Source organism: Triticum urartu, chromosome 7 (assembly GCF_003073215.2).
Source record: "Triticum urartu cultivar G1812 chromosome 7, Tu2.1, whole genome shotgun sequence".
NCBI lineage: Eukaryota > Viridiplantae > Streptophyta > Magnoliopsida > Poales > Poaceae > Triticum > Triticum urartu.
In genome coordinates, this window is record NC_053028.1 from 619,553,584 (window position 1) to 619,576,590 (window position 23,007).

A 23,007-nucleotide genomic window follows, 5' to 3' on the forward strand; every position below is an offset into this window, starting at 1 on the left:
AGGGTTTGGATGCATGTTTGTAGTCCACTCACCTCTCCTTTGCTGCCCCACGACAGGCCCATCTCTTTCCAGGACGTGAGCCGCGTTGGGGGTCCGGACCGGAACTCGGGGGCTGCGACCCACTCAGGGTCGCGCGGCTCGGTGATGTAAAACCACCCCGATTGCCACCCCTTCAGGGTCTCCACAAAGGAGCCCTCGAGCCATAAGACGTTGGGCATCTTGCCCACCATGGCGCCTCCGCACTCCGCCTGGTTGCCGCGCACCACCTTCGGCTTGACATTGAAAGTCTTGAGCCATAGGCCAAAATGGGGGCGGATGCGGAGGAAAGCCTCGCACACGACGATAAACGCCGAGATGTTGAGGATGAAGTTCGGGGCCAGATCATGGAAATCCAGGACGTAGTAGAACATGAGTCCCCGGACGAATGGGTGGATAGGAAAGCCCAGTTCGCGGAGGAAGTGGGGAAGGAACACTACCCTCTCATGGGGCCTTGGGGTGGGGAGGAGCTGCCCCTCTTCGGGAAGCCGGTACGCGATGTCGTTAGACAAGTATCTGGCCTTCCTCAGTTTTTTGATGTGTCCCTCCGTGACGGAGGAGACCATCCACTTGCCTCCCGCTCCGGACATGGCTGGAGAAGGTTGAGGTGGGGAGTGCGGACTTGGGCGCTGGAGCTCGAGTGCGCGAAAATGGATAGGCAAAGGAGGAAGAAGGCGTAGGTGAAAAGGTGGATCCTTATCCCCTTATATGGGTGGACGCAACTACATGTCCCCACCAGCCTGGTAAAACTCGCTTATCTGCAAGCGCCGTAATCAATGGCGCAGTTGAGTTACCCATGCCCGTATTGATGAGAATCTCGGAATAAGGGGACACGATCTCTGCTTTAACAAGACGTGCCAAGGAAACCGCCTCGTATGACACACTGAGGTGGGACAATAAAACGATTCGAATAAAGGCTTGTCCGTGGTGCGATGTCGCACTACGGAATACGTCAGTAGATTAGATTTGTGTAAATATTATTCTCTCTATGGAAATATGTGGAAACTTATTTTGCAGAGCCGGACACTATCTTTGTGTTCAAAATCTTCTATGAAGTACTTGGAGGAGGAACCCACCTTGCAATGCCGAAGACAATCTGCGCGCCGGACTCGTCGTCATTGAAGCCTGGTTCAGGGGCTACTGAGGGAGTCCTGGATTAGGGGGTGTCTGGATGGCCGGACTATACCTTCAGCCGGACTCCTGGACTATGAAGATACAAGATTGAAGACTTCGTCCCGTGTCCGGGAGGGACTTTCCTTGGCGTGGAAGGCAAGCTTGGCGATACGGATATGTGGATCTCCTACCATTGTAACTGACTTTGTGTAACCCTAACCCTCTCCGGTGTCTATATAAAACGGAGGGTTTTAGTCCATAGGACAACATACAAAACAACAATCATACCATAGGCTAGCTTCTAGGGTTTAGCCTCTCCGATCTCGTGGTAGATCTACTCTTGTACTACCCATATCATCAATATTAATCAAGCAGGACGTAGGGTTTTACCTCCATCAAGAGGGCCCGAACCTGGGTAAAACTTCGTGTCCCTTGCCTCCTGTTACCATCTAGCCTAGACGCACAGTTCGGGACCCCCTACCCGAGATCCGTCAGTTTTGACACCGACAGGTGGCCACAGAAATCCCGCGACATCTTTGGCGCGTCAGGTAGGGGGAGCGCTTGCGCGAACCTGAAAGCATATGCCGCAGGTCATCTTCATCGCCATCTTCATCCTCGACGGCACCATCGACTGTGGTGCCCACTGGCGTGTAGAAGCAAAGCGGGGGAAGATCCACCCTCGCGCCATGTTGCCGCTCTCCAAGATTTACCATAGCAACGGTCACGACCAGGACCATGGCTGACGGCAATAGATTTACTCCGATGGCTCGTGTGGCACTATCGCCATCCGAACGCTGTCCGGAGGAAGGGGCACAAGACATGCGGGCGCGAGCTCCCTCCTTCCTATCCCTCCACCTCGTCAGCAGTCGAGTTGCTTTGGCCTCGGCATCATCGATGTCGACGATTGCCACGCGACGCTCGGTCCAGTATCTTCCCCCCCGTGGGTGATCCTGAGCAGAATGCTGGTATGAGTCCGTCGATTGATGCCCCGACAAGCACACATCGGCGAGGCTTCCCGCATTGGCATAGCCCATGCAACAGCAGCCGCTGCACTGACTTGAGGGGAAGGGGAGCAAAAGGAAGTAGGACCGGTGACGCACGACACCGTGCCCCTATGCCCGACAGCTACAAGAGAAACATGATGATCCTTGCCGGGAACAAAGAAAACACCGGACTGCCTTCTGCTTCTCCAGGTGCCGCGGACGCGTCGAACGCTCTTGGCCCGGAAGACAGAAAAAGAAGCTTGAAACGAAAGCTAAGTCCATGTTATCACATCTATTTGACGTGTTTCAGATTTTTGCAGTCGTTTATCCCTTAACTCCAGCAAGCGTTCGTATCGTGAAAGCCCTCATGTGATGGTACCTTGGCTAGTTTCTTTGATCGCTCCATCGTCCTTTCCAAAGCCACGCTCGTAGGACGAGAGGCTGCATCAAGAGCTACCTAGGAAAAACCTGCCGAGATGCATCCATGCTAAGATGACTGTTAAGGGCCGGACCCTTACGACAATTGCGACAATATGATATAGGCAGGCATCCAGAGAATACATAGGAATTGATCATACGAACACGAGCATATAGAGTTTAAAGGGATAAACACGCACTTAAAGATCCAGCTAGAAATATCAGCCTCGCACAAACACTAGTGATAAAGCGACTAAACACCAAATATATGTCATGTTCTGTTACAGGACCAAAAGGAATAACTTAAACATGGAGAACCCTATCGGCGAGGGGAGCGGCCTTCTTCTCAACAGTGGCAACGTTAGCACCCGCTGGCGGCTTCTTGAAGCCATCACTAAGGTCGAGCTCTGGGTGGAGACAGGCGATGTTGCTCAAGACCATGAAGAGGGCATCGCGAGTGAGCCTCCGCGACTCGGTCATGAAACACTCGGCCCTCCCCTCTTCGTGCACCTTCAACTTGTCAACCAACTCATCGAAGAAGATCCCCAGTTTAACACTCGGAACCTCCTGCGCGATGGCTGAATAGATCGGGTCGTCCATGCCCATCGCTGCGGCTTGGGCGCCAAGATGTTCTGCAACATCGATCAGGCTCTTGATCCAGAGGTTGTTCTTATCAACCCGGTTCTTCAACCTACCCTCTGCATCTTGCCGGAGGCATTTGGTGGTTTCCAAGTCCTTGGACAGTAATTGGTACCGAGATTCAAGGGATTCCGCCGACCGCTCCAGCGAGCCGATTCTTGCCTTCATATCAGAGATGTTGCCGTTGGCGGTCTCAAGGCTTTGGGTCTTGGAGGAGAGCTGCGATTGCACATCAGCTAGATGAAGCTCTGCTTGCCGTGCCTCTTCTTTGAGTACCTCCACCTCCTTGGCACTCCCGGCAAGGTCTTCATTCAGTTTGGCCACCTGTCGGTCGAGCTTGGCCTTGGCAGAAGACACGACATCTAGATCTTCAACAAGCTTCTTTAGCTGGGCAGCATGGTCAGTAGCAAGGGTGTCTAGAGTAGCCCCATGCTCATCCTTCAATTCCTTGGTACGTTGCTGCACCAAGGCCTCCAAACTTTCATCCTTGGCGCGGAGGGTAGCTTCAAGATTCTCCTCCTAGAGGGAGATCCCTCACTCCCTGGCGTCCAAAGAAGCTTTGTGGTCTGCCAAGCGCCTCTCCCGAGCCACGACATCTTCCCTCATCGTCTAAAGGATCTCTTGCTGCCTCATGAGCGCTTTGAATTGATTGTTGTGCCATTCACGCAACTCCAAGCACTTGTCCTTCAGCTTCTGATCCACTTTGCCGGTGGATTCGTGTTGCTCCTGCCACTTCTGGCTGTGTCAGGCCTGCAGTTCCTTCAAGCCCACCGCCATGGACTCGGTGAAGGACAAATCCATGGTGATGGCAGCTGAGTCATCGGCCTCCCTACCTCCCAGATGCAGCGGTGCCATGAGACACTGAAGCTCTTCATCAAGCTCCGCATCTGTCAATGATGGGCCGGGGGCTCTGATGTCAGGCAACAATGGCACCATGGCCAGTGTGTTCGAAGAAGACGGCGGGGCATCAGCAGCACCCCCAGAGAAAGGGAGTGGACCCAAGGTCTGAAGAGGAATCTTTGCGTCATAACCACTTACTCCACCAAGGCGCTTTCCAGGGGATGCTCCACAACTGCCAAAGAACCTTGTGCTCCCCCCGTAGCCAGATCCTGCCCCTCATTAGCCGCGACCTTCATGGCTTCATCTGCGGCAGACCTCCCTATGTCTGCCACCACCTTCAACAAGTCTGGTTCTTCGGCCTGGGGGGCTGCAGATGGAGAGGGGCCAATGAACAAACAAAAGAATGGAAGTCTCGACGCAAATAAAGAAACCAATAGAGACAACCAGAATATGAAAAGGAAGAAGGGTTAAGCTAGATACCTGGAGAAGTCTGCCGGGCAAGGGTCTCTGTTTCCCGGCAATAATCGTTGTTGGGTCACGAACCTCGCCCTTTGCCGGGGAAGACCCGACAGCCTTCTGCGCTGTCTCTGCCACGGAGGATTCCATGAAGACATCTTCGGCTTGAACAGCGGGGGACGCGTGCTCCTGATTGGGCACGTCCTATGTTACCTCGCCCCCTCCTCCGTGCGAACGGGCGGAAAGACTATCTCCGTCACCTCCGGCTGGCGGGGTCAAGTCTTCACTCCCGTGCTGGGGGCTAAGTAGGGGGCTCAAAACAGGGTCTTCCACATCCTTCCCCACCGAAGTCGAGCCCTCGACGCCCTCCAACGACCCGAGACGCTGGAGCTTCCTCCGGGAGTGATGGATGAGGGTCTCCGTCTCCTCTTCCACTTCCCTGCCAGCGACAACAAGAACAAAAGGTCAATCAGCAAAATCGTTCAAATCTTCTTAGGAAGATGTTTACCACAAAGAGAAATCCTCCTTACTCTTCTGCAAGGAGAATGGAGTTCAAATTGAACTCCATGGCAGGAGGGGACTCTCATATTCTCTTCAGAGACGGAATGGTGGAGCTTCCCGGCAGCTTCGGCGCCTGATACGTCTCCAATGTATCTATAATTTTTGATTGTTCCATGCTATTATATTATCTGTTTTGGATGTTTAATGGGCTTTAATATCACTACAAGAAATATGTCAACTTGTGACCTTGACTATTGGTCACTGAAAGGTCATTGTTTTTCATTTATGACCTTTTGGTGACCAAAAACAGAAGGTCAAAAGCTGGCGGTCATAAACTGAAATTAACGACCTTCTCTATGAGAAGTTCATAGACGTTTACGACCAAAATATGCCTACTGTTTTGTTTTGGTCACTAGCAGCCTCCCCAGGCCATGTAGGCATCCAACGTGGCAATCTGATGTGGCACAAGAATCAGCCCACTCCAATTCGGTGTTTTACATGGGCCGAGCCCATTAATTCAGCCCATTTATGTTTTTTGTCAATTTTCATGAGCTGCATGGGCCAAGCCCATCAATTCAGCCTATTTATATTTTATATATCAGTTTTCGTCAGCCACATGGGCATAGCCCAACATTTTAGCCTTTTTATTTTTGGGCCATGGCCTTTGTTTTCTTGTTTTTTCATATTCTGGTAAGTGGGTCTGAAATGTCAGGTTCTGTTTTGTGGGTCCCTCATGTCAAGGTCATGTTCTTCAGATTTCAATATGCCATTGAATAAATAACAAATATTTAAATTCAAACAGACAGAAAACACATGTAATACTTCAAATAACAACAGCCAGAATCAGTATGGAGCTCTTGATCTACCAATAACACGTAATACAATTGGAATCACAATATTACAAGCTCTACAAGTGTGATAGCTGGCTACAGTAATTTACAACTCCACAATTGTCTTCAATCTTCTTTAGAATGGAGCTCTTGTCAATAGCGATCACAAACTGGGCACATGCTCCTGCCATATGAACCATATGCCATACTCACTAGACGACCATAGTCAGGATTAGGCTGTGACCTTCATTACAAACAGCAATATGAATTTCCATCCCTTCCACGGTCACCCTGTCAAGGATTGGTGCTGACTCGCATTAAAAAAGATATAAAAAAGATTCCATACGGACTAGCATTCTAGAAACTAACTAGTCAAGGATCACATATATTGTTGTAAAGGCATTCCATACTATTAAGATGGACCAAATTCATGCAGATACAACATGTCTCACTAGTTCAAAGAGGAGCCACATGAATCTTACCATTGTGCAATGGATTTATCAACAAAAGGGCCAGGTAGACGGCGAGACCAACACATATTATCCATCCCTGGGTCCTCCAGCTTCCAACGTGTTTCCTCCTCCTTGCCCTTCCTTCAAGAAAAATAACTTCCTTCAAGAAAAACAACACATGGTCAGCGCTGCCCTAATATAGCAATCAAGAGTGCTCTAACTTTTGACATGGTTAGCTTCTATTTTTCTGGACATTTGGATCAACATACATCCAAAACTAGCTAAATATGAGCACAAGCTTGACTCGTGTGACCAACAATTTATTGATGAAAATCATTAATCAGGAACTAAATATAACATTCCGACAATCAAAAAATGTTTGGTAAAATGACAACTTAAGAAGAAAATAGGCACTCAAGCTAGTCCAGTTTCAGAAATGTACCCCATTCATGAGACCAGCAGCAAAGAACGCAACCCAACCAACGAAGCACTTGAGATAGCCTTGGTTCACCACGGGCTGGAGAACTTGGCGGGAAACACCAACAGTAAGTCTTCGCTCCATTTGTGCTTACACAGGTACGCCTAGCCGAGGGAGTAGTCCAGCGCTCGTTCCACGGGGACTGCCACCGCACTGTCGGACTCGCATATACCTGCCAACATCACGATACTATAAGATAATTATAATCAGGAAAAATCAAATTGATTCAAGCATATTACTTGCTGGGGGTACCATACAACATCATTATGTGGCTACAATTTTTTGGTTTCTATATATCATTTTCATCAATCTCAGATTTAACAAAGCAAGAACTACAAATGCAACGTAGCCTCAAATTGAATAGAGCAAGAACTACAAATGCAACATAGCCTCAAAAACTAAGTTTGACATGTCATTTTAAAGATGTGTCGACCTTTATTTATTTCTATTCTAGGATGAGAAGGCTAGAGCAAAGTTAGCTTTCTTGTCTGCTGTCACGACCGGTTTTTCCAGACATAAGTTTCCAGAAAAGACCATCGTGCTCATCAGCCCCAGGATTACTGTTAGCTGATGAGGCTCCAACTTGATACAGAAATTCCAAGCAAAATTACAAAATGTGTAGTACAAGACCATTGTGGCCTATGAGTACATCAAATGGTTTTCTAGTGGTCGATGGCGGAAGCGGTTTGTGAATCATTAGTGTATGGGACTCCATTTCCCATGGGAACAGCTGACCAGGTTAACTCCTATCTTCGCGAGGCTGCTATCACCGTTGCTTAGTTTCCGGGGCTGTCACCGCAATGCTCCTCTCCATGCAGAAATCTGGCCAAGACAATAGCCAGGGACAAGCCAGTGAGTACTTTGAATGTACTCGCAAACATTATGAACACTGGGATAATATAGTTGAAAATCATGCACTGAAATATTCTATGATCACATCGTCAGTCACAAATAAAATATCTTTTATGCATGCAATCGGGTTATTTATATGCAACATGAATAAGCAATAATGGAGTGGGAAATAAAATGCCGCAGTCGGGCGTCTGTGCGACACCACATAAAGGGCTTACAAAGTAAATAAATAACAAGAAATGCCACAGTAGAACCATCCCAGGGATACTCGATAATACAATAATGCAACGGGTTAGTCCATCACAAAATAATAATCATGGTCCTCACAAGTAACCAGTCGATATCCAAGTTTGGTTTAACAATATCTCCTCCGAGACCGACACTAAGACCAACACTTGACCCATCCCAGACTGTAATCCTTAACCATGGACACGGCTATTCGAATAGGTTTAATCTCTGCAGAAGGTGTACTCTTTACCCACGAGTAACGGATTCCTTTAGTCCATCGGGACTAATTCCGTCTACGGCCTTTTAGTTGAAAACACGCCTAACTTGCACACACCAGCTTAACCCATCGGTGTCTGGAATCACCCACGACACTTGTTAAGCCAAACTCTAAGTGGGGAGGCTACAACCTCGCGTAGCATGGGATCAAATTTATATCGCGCGCTCTAAGGGGTGGCCTCCCCTCTCGGTCTCAACCGGAAACACCCATGCCCCCGGACCAGGTGGCATGCCTACCGGCTACAACCGATATCTTCCACCATGGCCTCTCCTGTACGGTGTGTGCTTGAAAGGGGTTGACGACTTACTGAACCATACCCTACCTGCGGCAGGGATGAGTGGTAGTACGAGGCAAGTATGGGGGTTACTGGAACAAGACTCGATCTGCGGTCGACTCAGGAGGTTTATAAGTTCCCTGCATGACATGTAAACAAATATATTTCAATCAACAAAATCAACTCTCAATATACCTTACCATGCCATACCGGACATAACCGTCCCGACGGGGACCGGCGACAAGCTCACGCCTACCCAAGGCCGAGGCTTTCCCGGATTCCTTTCCGGCATGCATGCAAGGCACATGAGGATGATTACCATCACAATTATATTCATTTCCAACATCGAGGAAATCACTAATATGCTTCCATGCAAATGATCATGTCACATGAAATAACAAGTCCTTCGAAGTAAGGTGGTGTTATAAACGTGTCAAATAACACACCAAAAACATTATGCCAGGGTTCAGAATGCTTGCCTTTAAGTTGTGGAGGGGTGAGGTGCTCTCCAAAACTTTTGAAAGTTTCTTCTCTCTCTCCAAATTCCTATTTTTAAAATACATTTGAATTAATACACATTTCAAAACAGTACAAAAAAGTTGTTTGGAAAATTTTCAAATAAATCTTAAAATAAACTAGACAATATTTGAGAGATGTAGGAAAAAGAATGAATTCATTTGGAGTTATATTTAAAAAGTTATAGACAGTCAAAGTTGTGGTCAAAATCTGTTATTTAAAATAAAACAGAAAAGAAAACGTTTCGGAGGGGAATACGCTTTCGGAGCGGGGAAAACGTACTGGGGGAATACGCCTTCACTTAATCCCACGTGGACAGGCACGGGGTCGCTGACAGTGGGTCCAAAGGGCCCACTGGTCAGGTTTGACCAGTCTATTCCTCCACTTTCTCTGTCCCGAGCGGAGGCGGAACTCCGGCGATCGCCGCCGGCGATTGGTGGCTCCGTTCGAGAAACTGAAGCCATCCACGGGCTCAGGGGGTCGAGGCGGTCCCGCCGGTGGGTGTTACGGTCTCGGGGGTGGACGGGGTCGTCGGCGGTGAGCTTCGCGGCGGAGGGGAGCTTCGGGAGCAAGGTGATTTTTCTCCTGCGGTGTGTCCTGATCAAAATTGAGTAGTGGGAATGGTTCACGGAGGGAAGGGGGAGTTCTTGGTGGAGAGAACAGAGAGGGAGAGGCCTCGGTGGTGCCGGATTGGCCGGGGCGGTGACGGCGGCAGGAGTTGCCGGAGATGAGGAAGGAGGCCTCCCCGGGTCAAATGCGAGCTAGGGGAGTGCCATAGGGGTGGCCTGAGGTTGCCTGCGTGCTGGGGAAGCTCGGGGGCCTCCTTTTATAGCTCGTCGAGGTTGGTTCCGCGGCGGCCGGATAGGAACGACGGCGGACCGCCTTCCTGTAGTGGCAGGGCGTCGTGGCGGCAACGAGTGCTAGGGGACATGCTTGCGGATGAGCACGCACTGCTCCAGGAGGCAGGTGGCGAGCGGGGAAGGCTCGGCGGCGCTGAACGGAGCAGGGGCTGTCGGCGGCCGTGGCGGCTAGCTCCTGGCCTGTCGGGGATGTGGCGAGGGGCGGCTTGTCGCGTTGCGGTGAGAAGGGAGCGAGTGGCGTGGCTCTGCAGTGGAGGCAAGGCCAGGGGCGCGACGCGTCGGCTCGGGCGCGGCACGTGAAAAATGCGTGCCAAACGCACGCTCTGCTCGCGCTCCGGGCGTGCATGGGAGGTGCTCGACGCAATGCCAGAGCATGCTAGAGGTCGCGGTTGAGGCTGGGGGTTAACAGGTCTAGGTTTGGGCTTGCAAGGAGATCAGTGGACACGCTGGTTTGATCAGGGGATCAGGTTCACAGTGTAAACCAAAAATTCATGCCAAAACAGATCCTGCCCATAAGGTGTTTGGCAAAATGTCAAGGGCACTTAGGCAAGTCTTGGAGTGGCCAAAACCTCCAGATGGAAGTCTCTTTAGATGCACAAGAGGGTGGTGAGGTTAGTTTGCCAAAATCAGAAGCTTGTTAGTGCAAGTTTTGCAAAACTTCAATTCTGGACAGGAAATAAATGACATTATTTCATGAACCAAAAATAATCCAATGGGTGCATGCTCCTGGATTTAGGGGTTTGGTAGGGCTTTCTACAAGTAGGAGAAAGCACAAGATCATTGGAGCAAAATTAAATAGGGTTGTAGTAGAAATCACAAGGCTGGACCAGAATGAAGATGAGGTTGATTCACTCAAATTTTTCAAATAACTTCACTGGGTTTTTGCATAAAGTTGAATCATATGCTACTACCAACGTCCCGTAATTTTGGTGGAGGCTAGAAAGAATTATTTAAAAGGGTTGTAGTGCAAATTGCAGTCTGGACCAGAGAAGGAAAATTGAGTGTAGAGCTCAAAATATTTCATGTATAATAGATATTTTTGTATAAAAGTGATTTAAAAACATCATATGACATCTCCAAAATTTTGTGGGAATTTTAAGTGAATCTATCAAATGGTTGTAGTTCAAATATGGCCATATAACCTTGAAAAAACCATTTTTCAATAAAATGAAGATTAAGCAAATTAATTATGTAAATAGTTATACTGATAAAAGGGAAGTTTTCCTTGAGAGTTTAAACAAGTCCAATGACATATTTGAAAAGTTTTCTCTTTGGGAAAAACTCATCATAACAGGGAAGGAAATGATTTAAAAATCAAAATGGAGCTCAGATATTCAAAGTTTTAATTCCTGGCAAATTTTTTAATTCATTAAAACAAGGCCAAATTTTTGGGGTGTCACATACACTACCCCCCTTAAGAAAAATCTCGTCCTCGAGATTTGTTCAAAGCTATTTTAAGAAGAACAATAAGCAGTAAAAAAAATGTGGCTACAGTGAGAGGGCAATAAGTGGTGAAAAACCACAGTGTGAAACTGGTGCTGCGTGCAAAAATCTACGGTTCGGGACAAAAACGTGGGATTCTATGCTAGATATAAATTTAGAATAATTTCTAAATTTAAATATACGCTGGTCGTACCCGAGGGCACAGTGCTCTCTCTGGCTGACAGGTGGACCCGGGGCCCACAGTCAGCCTCTTCTTCTCCCTCTGGCTCTCTCTTTTTCCTCTCTCCCGCGCGCTTTCTCCACTGGCGACGCCTAGCACGTAGGGCATCTAGGCCGTACCGCAGTAGTGCGCGGCGTGCTAGCTGCCGGTGCAGCGTGCACTCACCTCGCGGGCCAGCGCGCTGTCGGCACTGCTCGCGGATTCGACTCCGAACACCGGCGATCGGCGACGAGCGGCGTTGGTGGACTTCGCCCACCGTACACCGAGCTCGAGCTATAAAACGGCCGGGTGTGCCTCTCTCTTCTTCCTCACACCTGGCCTCACTTCTCCTCCTTCTTTCCCTCCATTACTGCTTACAGAAGCTCGGGTGAGGCTCTAATGGCGGAGGCGATGCCGGACTGGTTTGTGATCCTGATATTTGGAGGGCTGGCGACACTACTGGGGCTCTCTGTGCTCCTGTGCGCGATGATCCTCGACGATCGTCGCGACGCTGCTGCTCGGGTGTTGGCTCTCCGCGGTGGTGGTGATCACGAGGAGTAGATGGGGTGTGCCGGGTGCTAACTGTTGTTAGTGTTGGGGAACGTAGCAGAAATTCAAAATTTTCCTACGTGTCACCAAGATCTATCTATGGAGAGACTAGCAACGAGGGGAAGGGAGTGCATCTACATACCTTTGTAGATCGCTAAGCGGAAGCGTTCAAGTGAACGGGGTTGATGGAGTCGTACTCGTCGTGATTCAAATCACCGATGATCAAGTGCCGAACGCACGGCACCTCCGCGTTCAACACACGTACAGCCCGGTGACGTCTCCCATGCCTTGATCCAGCAAGGAGAGAGGGAGAGGTTGATGGAGATCCAGCAGCACGACGGCGTGGTGGAAGTAGCGGGATTCCAACAGGGCTTCGCTAAGCGCTGCGGGAGGAGGAGATGTGTCACGGGAGGGAGAGGGAGGCGCCAGGCCTTAGATTGGTTTGCTCCTCCTTTTTCCCCACTATATATAGGGCCAAGGGAGAGGGGGAGGCGCAGCCCTTGCCCCTTCCTCCAAGGAAGGGTGCGGCCAAGGGGGAGTCCATCCTCCCCAAGGCACCTCGGAGGTGCCTTCCCTTTTAGGACTCTCCCTTTTTTTTCTCTTGGCGCATGGGCCTCTTGGGGCTGGTGCCCTTGGCCCATATAGGCCAAGGCACACCCCCTACAGCCCATGTGGCCCCCCGGGGCAGGTGGCCCCACCCGGTGGACCCCCGGGACCCTTCCGGTGGTCCCGGTACAATACCGGTGACCCCGAAACTTGTCCCGATGGCCGAAATAGCACTTCCTATATATAATTCTTTACCTCCGGACCATTCCGGAACTCCTCGTGACGTCCGGGATCTCATCCGGGACTCCGAACAACATTCGGGTTACCGCATACTAATATCTCCATACCCTAGCGTCACCGAACCTTAAGTGTGTAGACCCTACGGGTTCGGGAGACATGCAGACATGACCGAGACGTTCTCCGGTCAATAACCAACAGCGGGATCTGGATACCCATGATGGCTCCCACATGTTCCACGATGATCTCATCGGATGAACCACGATGTCAAGGACTTAATCAATCCCGTATACAATTCCCTTTGTCTAGCGGTATGTTACTTGCCCGAGATTCGATCGTCGGTATCCAATACCTAGTTCAATCTCGTTACCGGCAAGTCTCTTTACTCGTTCCGTAACACATCATCCCGTGATCAACTCCTTGGTCACATTGCGCATATGATGATGTCCTACCGAGTGGGCCCAGAGATACCTCTCCGCTTACACGGAGTGACAAATCCCAAGTCTCGATTCATGCCAACCCAACAGACACTTTCGGAGATACCTGTAATGCACCTTTATAGTCACCCAGTTACGTTGTGACGTTTGATACACCCAAAGCACTCCTACGGTATCCGGGAGTTGCACAATCTCATGGTCTAAGGAAATGATACTTGACATTAGAAAAGCTTTAGCATACGAACTGCACGATCTAGTGCTATGCTTAGGATTGGGTCTTGTCCATCACATCATTCTCCCAATGATGTGATCCCGTTATCAATGACATTCAATGTCCATGGTCAGGAAACCGTAACCATCTATTGATCAACGAGCTAGTCAACTAGAGGCTCACTAGGGACATGGTGTTGTCTATGTATCCACACATGTATCTGAGTTTCCTATCAATACAATTATAGCATGGATAATAAACGATTATCATGAACAAGGAAATATAATAATAACCAATTTATTATTGCCTCTAGGGCATATTTCCAACAGTCTCCCACTTGCACTAGAGTCAATAATCTAGTTCACATCGCCATGTGATTAACACTCACAGGTCACATCGCCATGTGACTAACACCCAAGAGTTTACTAGAGTCAGTAGTCTAGTTCACATCACTATGTGATTAACACTCAATGAGTTTTAGGTTTGATCATGTTGCTTGTGAGAGAGGTTTTAGTCAACGGGTCTGAAACTTTCAGATCCGTGTGTGCTTTACAAATCTCTATGTCATCTCCTAGATGTAGCTACCACGTTCCATTTGGAGCTAATCCAAATAACTGTTCTGCTTGGAGCTATTCTAAATTGTTGCTCCATTATATGCATCCGGTATCTCTACTCAGAGCTATCCGGATAGGTGTTAAGCTTGCATCGACGTAACCCTTTACGACGAACTCTTTTACCACCTCCATAATCGAGAAAAATTCCTTAGTCCACTAGTTACTAAGGATAACTTTGACCGCTGTACTGTGATCCATTCTTGGATCACTCTTGTACCCCTTGACTGACTCATGGCAAGGCACACTTCAGGTGCGGTACACAGCATAGCATACTGTAGAGCCTATGTCTTAAGCATAGGGGACGACCTTCGTCCTTTCTCTCTATTCTGCCGTGGTCGAGCTTTAAGTCTTAACTTCATACCTTACAACTCAGGCAAGAACTCCTTCTTTGACTGATCCATCTTGAACACCTTCAAGATCATGTCATGGTATGTGCTCATTTTGAAAGTACTATTAAGCGTTTTGATCTATCCTTATAGATCTTGATGCTCAATGTTCAAGTAGCTTAATCCAGGTTTTCCATTGAAAAACACTTTTCAAACAACCCTATATGCTTTCCAGAAATTCTACGTCATTTCCGATCAACAACATATATTCATCAGAAATTCTATAGTGCTCCCACTCACTTCTTTGGAAATACAAGTTTCTCATAAACTTTGTATACACCCAAAATCTTTGATCATCTCATCAAAGCATACATTCCAATTCCGAGATGCTTACTCCAGTCCTCAGAAGGATTGCTGGAGCTTTGCATACTTATTAGCATATTTCAGGATTGACAAAACCTTCCGGTTGTATCACATACAACCTTTCCTCAACAAAATTGTCGAGCAAACAATGTTTTGACATCCTATCTGCAAGATTTCACAAATAATGCAGTAATCGCTAATATAATTCCAACAGACTCTTAGCATCGCTACGAGTGAGAAAATCTCACCGTAGTCAACTCCTTGAACTTGTCAGAAAACATCTTAACGACAAGTCGAGCTTTCTTAATGGTGACATTTACCATCATTGTCCGTCTTCCTTTTGAAATCCATCTGTACTCAACAGCCTTACGACCATCGAGCCGTTCTGCCAAAGTCTACACTTTGTTTTCATACATGGATTCTCTCGGATTTTATGGCCTCGAGCCATTTATCGGAATCCAGGCCCACCATCGCTTCTCCATAGCTCGTAGGTTCATCGTTGTCTAGCAACATGACTTCTAAGACAGGATTACGTACCACTCTGAAGTAGTACGCATCCTTGTCATCCTACGAGGTTTGGGAGTGACTTGATCCGAAGTCTCATGATCAATATCATAAGCTTCCACTTCAATTGGTGTAGGTGCCACAGGAACAACTCTTTGTGCCCTGCTATACACTAGTTGAAGTAACGGTTCAATAACCTCATCAAGTCTCCACCATCCTCCCACTCAATTCTTTCGAGAGAAACTTTTCCTCGAGAAAGGACCCGATTCCAGAAACAATTGCTTTCGGATCTGAGACAGGAGGTATACCCAACTGTTTTGGGTGTCCTATGAAGATGCATTTATCCGCTTTGGGTTCGAGCTTATCAGCCTGAAACTTTTTCACATAAGCGTCGCAGCCCCAAACTTCTAAGAAATGACAGCTTAGGTTTCTCTAAACCATAGTTCATACGGTGTCATATCATCGGAATTATGTGGTTCCCTATTTAAAGTGAATGTGGTTGTCTCTAATGCTTAACCCATAAACTATTGTGGTAATTCGATAAGAGACATCATGGTATGCATCATATCCAATAGGGTGCAGTTATGATGTTCGGACACACCATCACACTATGGTGTTCCAGGCTGTATTAGTTGTGAAATAATTTCCACAATGTCTTAATTCTGTGCCAAACTCGTAATTCAGATATTCATCTCTATGATCATATCATAGATCTTTTACCCTCTTGTCACGACGATCTTTCAACTTCACACTGAAATTACTTGAACCTTTCAATAATTCAGACTCGTGATTCATCAAGTAAATGTACTCAACATCTACTCAAATCATCTGTGAAGTAAGAACATAACGATATCCACTACATGCCTCAGCACTCATTGGACTGCACACATCAAAAATGTATTACTTCCAACAAGTTGCTTTCTAGTTCCACTTTACTGAAACCGAGGCTTTCAGTCATCTTGCCCATGTGGTATGATTTGCATGTCTCAAGTGATTCAAAATCAAGCGAGTTCTAACGGTCCATTTGCATGGAGTTTCTTCATGCATATACACCAATAGACATGGTTCGCATGTCTCAAACTTTTCAAAAATGAGTGAGCCCAAAGATCCATCAACATGGAGCTTCTTCATGCGTTTTAGACCGATATGACTTACGTGGCAGTGCCACAAGTAGGTGGTACTATCATTACTATCTTTTGGCATGAACATGTGTATCACTACGATCGAGATCCAATAAACATTCATTTTAGGTGTAAGACCATTGAAGGTATTGTTCAAATAAACAGAGTAACCATTATTCTCCTTAAATGAATAACCGTATTGCGATAGACATAATCCAATCATGTCTATGCTCAACGCAAACACCAAATAACAATTATTTAGGTTTTAATACCAATCTCGATGGTAGAGGGAGCGTGCGATGCTTGATCATATCAACATTGAGAACACTTCCAACACATATCGTCAGCTCACCTTTAGCTAGTCTCCATTTATTCCGTAGCTTTTATTTCGAGTTACTAACACTTAGCAACCGAACCGGTATCTAATACCCTGGTGCTACTAGGAGTACTAGTAAAGTACACATCAACACAACGTATATCCAATATACTTCTATCGACCTTGCCAGCCTTCTAATCTACCAAGTATCTAGGGTAATTTTGCTCCAGTGGCTGTTCCCCTTATTACAGAAGCACTTAGTCTCGGGTTTGGGTTCAACCTTGGGTTTCTTCACTAGAGCTGCAGCTGAATTGCCGTTTCACGAAGTATCCCTTCGTTCCCTTACCCTTCTTGAAACTAGTGGTTTCACCAACCATCAACAATTGATGCTCCTTCTTGATTTCTACTTTCGCGGTGTCAAACATCGCGAATATCTCAAGGATCATCATATATATCCCTGATATATTATAGTTCAACACGAAGCTCTAGCAGCTTGGTGGTAATGACTTCGGAGAAACATCACTCTCTCATCTGGAAGATCAACTCCCACTTGATTCAAGCGATTGTTGTACTCAGACAATCTGAGCACAAGCACAACAATTGAGCTTTTCTCCTTAGTTTGCAGGCCAAGAAAATCGTCGAAGGTCTTATACCTCTTGACGTGGGCACGAGCCTGAAATCCCAATTTCAGCCCTCAAAACATCTCATATGTTTTGCGACGTTTCAAAAACGTCCTTGGTGCCTCAACTCTTAACCGTTTAACTAAACTATCACGTAGTCATCAAAACGTGTATGTCAGATGTTCGCAACATCCACAGACAACGTTCGAGGTTTAGCACACTGAGCGGTGCATTAAGGACATAAGCCTTCTAAGAAGCAATGAGGACAATCCTCAGTTTACGGACCTAGTCCGCATAATTGCTACTTTCAACTTTCAACTAAATTTTCTCTAGGAACATAACTAAACAGTAGAACTATAGCGTGAGATACGACATAATTTGCAAAATCCTTTTGACTATGTTCAGGATAATTAAGTTCATCTTATGAACTCCCACTTAGATTAGACATCCCTCTAGTCATCTAAGTGTTACACGATCCAAGTCAACTAAGCCGTGTCCGATTAACACGTGAGACGGACTAGTCATCGTCGGTGAACATCTTCATGTTGATCGTATCTTCCATACGACTCGTGTTCGACCTTTCGGTCTCTGTGTTCCGAGGCCATGTCTTCACATGCTAGGCTCGTCAAGTTAACCCTAAGTGTTTTTGCATGTGTAAAACTTCTTACACCCGTTGTATGTGAACGAAAGGATCTATCACACCCGATTAACACGTGGTGCTTCGAAGCGACGAACTGTAGCAACGGTGCATAGTTAGGGGAGAACACTTCTTGAAATTGTTGTAAGGGATCATCTTATTTACTACCGTCGTTTCTAAGCAAATAAGATGTATAAACAAGATAAACATCACATGCAATCAAATAATAGTGACATGATATGGCCAATATCATATAGCTCCTTTGATCTCCATCTTGGGGCTCCATGATCATCTTGTCACCGGTATGACACCATGATCTCCATCATCATGATCTCCATCATCGTGTCTTCTTGAAGTTGTCTCGTCATTGACATGCAAGTCGTGATTCCGTTGACAAGACATGATCAATCTCATACATCACATATATCATTCATCACATCCTTTTGGCCATATCACATCACATAGCATACCCTGCAAAAACAAGTTAGACGTCCTCTAATTGTTGTTTGCATGTTTTACGTGGCTGCTATGGGTTTCTAGCAAGAACGTTTCTTACCTACGCAAAACCAAAACGTGATATGCCAATTGCTATTTACCCTTCATAAGGACCCTTTTCATCGAATCCGATCCGACTAAAGTAGGAGAGACAGACACCCGCTAGACACCTTATGCAACTAGTGCATGTTTGTCGGTGGAACCGGTCTCACGTAAGAGTACCTGTAAGGTTGGTCCGGGCCGCTTCATCCCACGATGCCGCCGAATCAAGATAAGACTAGTAACGGCAAGCATATTGAACAAAATCAACGCCCACAACTACTTTGTGTTCTACTCGTGCATAGAATCTACGCAATAGACCTAGCTCATGATGCCACTGTTGGGGAACGTAGCAGAAATTCAAAATTTTCCTACGTGTCACCAAGATCTATCTATGGAGAGACTAGCAACGAGGGGAAGGGGAGTGCATCTACATACCTTTGTAGATCGCTAAGCGGAAGCGTTCAAGTGAACGGGGTTGATGGAGTCGTACTCGTCGTGATTCAAATCACCGATGATCAAGTGCCGAACGCACGGCACCTCCGCGTTCAACACACGTACAGCCCGGTGACGTCTCCCATGCCTTGATCCAGCAAGGAGAGAGGGAGAGGTTGATGGAGATCTAGCAGCACGACGGCGTGGTGGAAGTAGCGGGATTCCAACAGGGCTTTGCTAAGCGTTGCGGGAGGAGGGAGATGTGTCACGGGAGGGAGAGGGAGGCGCCAGGCCTTAGATTGGTTTGCTCCTCCTTTTTCCCCACTATATATAGGGCCAAGGGAGAGGGGGAGGCGCAGCCCTTGCCCCTTCCTCCAAGGAAGGGTGCGGCCAAGGGTGGGGAGGAGACTCCTCCCCAAGGCACCTCGGAGGTGCCTTCCCCTTTTAGGACTCTCCCCTTTTTTTTCTCTCTTGGCGCATGGGCCTCTTGGGGCTGGTGCCCTTGGCCCATATAGGCCAAGGCACACCCCCTACAGCCCATGTGCCCCCCCGGGGCAGGTGGCCCCACCCGGTGGACCCCCGGGACCCTTCGGTGGTCCCGGTACAATACCGATGACCCCGAAACTTGTCCCGATGGCCGAAATAGCACTTCCTATATATAATTCTTTACCTCCGGACCATTCCGGAACTCCTCGTGACGTCCGGGATCTCATCCGGGACTCCGAACAACATTCAGGTTACCGCATACTAATATCTCCATAACCCTAGCGTCACCGAACCTTAAGTGTGTAGACCCTACGGGTTCGGGAGACATGCAGACATGACCGAGACGTTCTCCGGTCAATAACCAACAGCGGGATCTGGATACCCATGATGGCTCCCACATGTTCCACGATGATCTCATCAGATGAACCACGATGTCAAGGACTTAATCAATCCCGTATACAATTCCCTTTGTCTAGCGGTATGTTACTTGCCCGAGATTCGATCGTCGGTATCCAATACCCAGTTCAATCTCGTTACCGGCAAGTCTCTTTACTCGTTCTGTAACACATCATCCCGTGATCAACTCCTTGTTCACATTGCGCATATGATGATGTCCTACCGAGTGGGCCCAGAGATACCTCTCCGCTTACACGGAGTGACAAATCCCAGTCTCGATTCATGCCAACCCAACAGACACTTTCGGAGATACCTGTAATGCACCTTTATAGTCACCCAGTTACGTTGTGACGTTTGATACACCCAAAGCACTCCTACGGTATCCGGGAGTTGCACAATCTCATGGTCTAAGGAAATGATACTTGACATTAGAAAAGCTTTAGCATACGAACTGCACGATCTAGTGCTATGCTTAGGATTGGGTCTTGTCCATCACATCATTCTCCCAATGATGTGATCCCGTTATCAATGACATTCAATGTCCATGGTCAGGAAACCGTAACCATCTATTGATCAACGAGCTAGTCAACTAGAGGCTCACTAGGGACATGGTGTTGTCTATGTATCCACACATGTATCTGAGTTTCCTATCAATACAATTATAGCATGGATAATAAACGATTATCATGAACAAGGAAATATAATAATAACCAATTTATTATTGCCTCTAGGGCATATTTCCAACAGTTAGGGGGTGATTAGCTGGATGCAACACTATTGCAAAGTTTTGCAAACAGTGTATGTGTTCGAATGGTAATGGTTGTGAGTCTGCTGCGTGGTGCTGTGTGAAATTAAATAATCCACGTCGTGAGAAGGGGCAGATGTAGCAACTCAGGGAAAAGAAATCTCACTCTAGGATTTTGCGAGGGAAAAACAGTTAATTTAAAGGAGCATAAACCACAACAAAAACTACGCACATTAGTAGAAGCCAATTAATTGACTTGTCGTACAAACTCAGGGTATCACGCATAAGTCACACACATAAATAAATGTTGTAATAATGAACACCGCAGCGACGTCTAAAATGGAAACGGTAACTGGACGGGGTCCCTAGAAAATGTCTCTGGTACTGGGATACACTCCTCTTCTATCGGGGGAAGTGGATTGACCAGTCGATGCACGTGTCTCTCCTGGTCGGGCCTTAGTGCTCTGCCGATGGCGATCTGAGGATTTAAATCTGCGAGGCTCTGGAGATAACCCATCACTCGTTGGGTTAAATGCTCTTGAGCGATGACGTACTGGACAAGGTTGGCCAGGACTGGGTCTCTCTCAATGCGTCCACCGGGAAAAGATGTCACTCCTCCGGGCGCTGCACGGCTCGGGAAGTAATAATACCCTCGTTCGCTGGCATAGGGTACCGCGAATCGAAGGCGAGCAAGCGCTTCGTATGCAACAACTTCTATGGCCATCTGTGAGGTTGGCATAGATTTCCCCACGAAGGAGACCTCTGTTGGGTCTTGGTTTGAGTTTACGGGAGGGATGTGCACTGCTGCCCAATATCTCGAGGTGGAAGGGGTAATTCTTGATTTGAACAGCTCGTACTGGGGTGGCTGGGTAGCGCCCATGGTACTGCAGGTAAAATCCCGCAATATCTTGACAAAACTACCTGGGGTTGCATCTGGGGTTCTCAGATAAATGCTAGGGCTCGGCATGGCAAGGAAATGGTTGTGAGGGTGGTGCACAAGGTGAGAGGTGCTTGGCAAGGTCATGCGGTGGCCTTTTTATAGCACCGGAGCTGGGTCATTTTTACCGAGGTGAATGGTAAAGAAAATTTTCAGCCCTGCTCCAAGGGTCGGGGTCAAGCCACAGATTCACACATATCACTATAGTGATGTGTTACTGTGGGGTTGACGGGGTGATTTTTGGGAACTGTGCCTGGGATAGAAATCTTATACTGCATACTGGCGGATCCAGGCAAGGCTACTATTAAAATAGAGGCACGACAACAGGCGGCATTTAATTACAAGACCACACGATAACAAAGCGAGGGTACACTGGGACTCGATACGATTCGGGTGACTTAGTCTACCTCGTTTACATCCAATCGGGCGTGCCTTGAGGATCCTCCACGGGTCTCGTCATCGGAATTAGCTGGAGTGGGTTGAGGGGCTGCAGGCTCGGGGTAGCGATGAGGACCATCTCGGGGATTGTTGGCCACAATCCCGTTGGAGTGTGCTCCCAATATGCGACGAAGCACTTCTGGGGTTATCGCAGCACCTTGGCCGATGGCTGGGCAGGCCTCAGGGACTCGATCGGGTGTCCAAACAGCACGACTGGGTTGTCGGCGTTGGGCTCGTTTTCTTCTCTCGCCGGGGCTCGACGAACCAGCTCTCCACGAGCTGTGATTAAATCAATAGTGATTTGATCGCACAGTTCCTCTAGTGCACTTACATAGCGCACCAGGTGCAACAATGCAGGATCTGTCTCGTGATCTCCGTTGGCAACTTGGGGTGGTCTACCATATCCTTCACGTCTGGATTAGTAGTGGAACGAGCAACAGTTAACACTGGGCGACAAGTGCCGGAGATGAACTATAGCCTCTCGAGCAGCTAGTTGGATGGCTTGAAGCTCAAAGGAAGTCGTCCTTCCGGTGAACCTATAGGGGCGCTCGGGCTCTAGTCCCCTACCATAAATGTGCACAGTGGCCCAGAATTGACGGCTCTCACCGCTCATGGTTTCTTGGTATACAACATATTCTGGGGGCTCTTCTAACGCATAGGCACGACGGGTGAGGTTTGCGAGTATGGTCACAAAGCCTCCAAGGTTGGTTGCTGTGGTCTCATTGTGCACGACAGGGCCAGGCATTGTAGCTTGGTTTGGGGAAGAGGCTGTGCTGTGCTGTGTTGGGGCTAGCGTGCCCCTTTTTATAGGAAAAGGGGACGGAGTCTTCCTTCGCACGCTTGCGAGAAAGGACTATTTAAGATTCGATCACTGGCGCATGAGTGACATGTTAGGTTGATAGGTTGGGCACCGACTGCCAAAAGTGTGGGTCACTGTGTGGCTATCTTGCACAAGAAGCTTGGCTGTCTGTCACGACCGGTTTTTCGGACATAAATTTCCAGAAAAGACCGTCGTGCTCATCAGCCCCAGGATTACTGTTAGCTGATGAGGCTCCCAACTTGTACAGAAATTCCAAGCAAAAGTACAAAATGTGTAGTACAAGACCATTGTGGCCTATGAGTACATCAAATGGTTTTCTAGTGGTCGATGGCGGAAGCGGT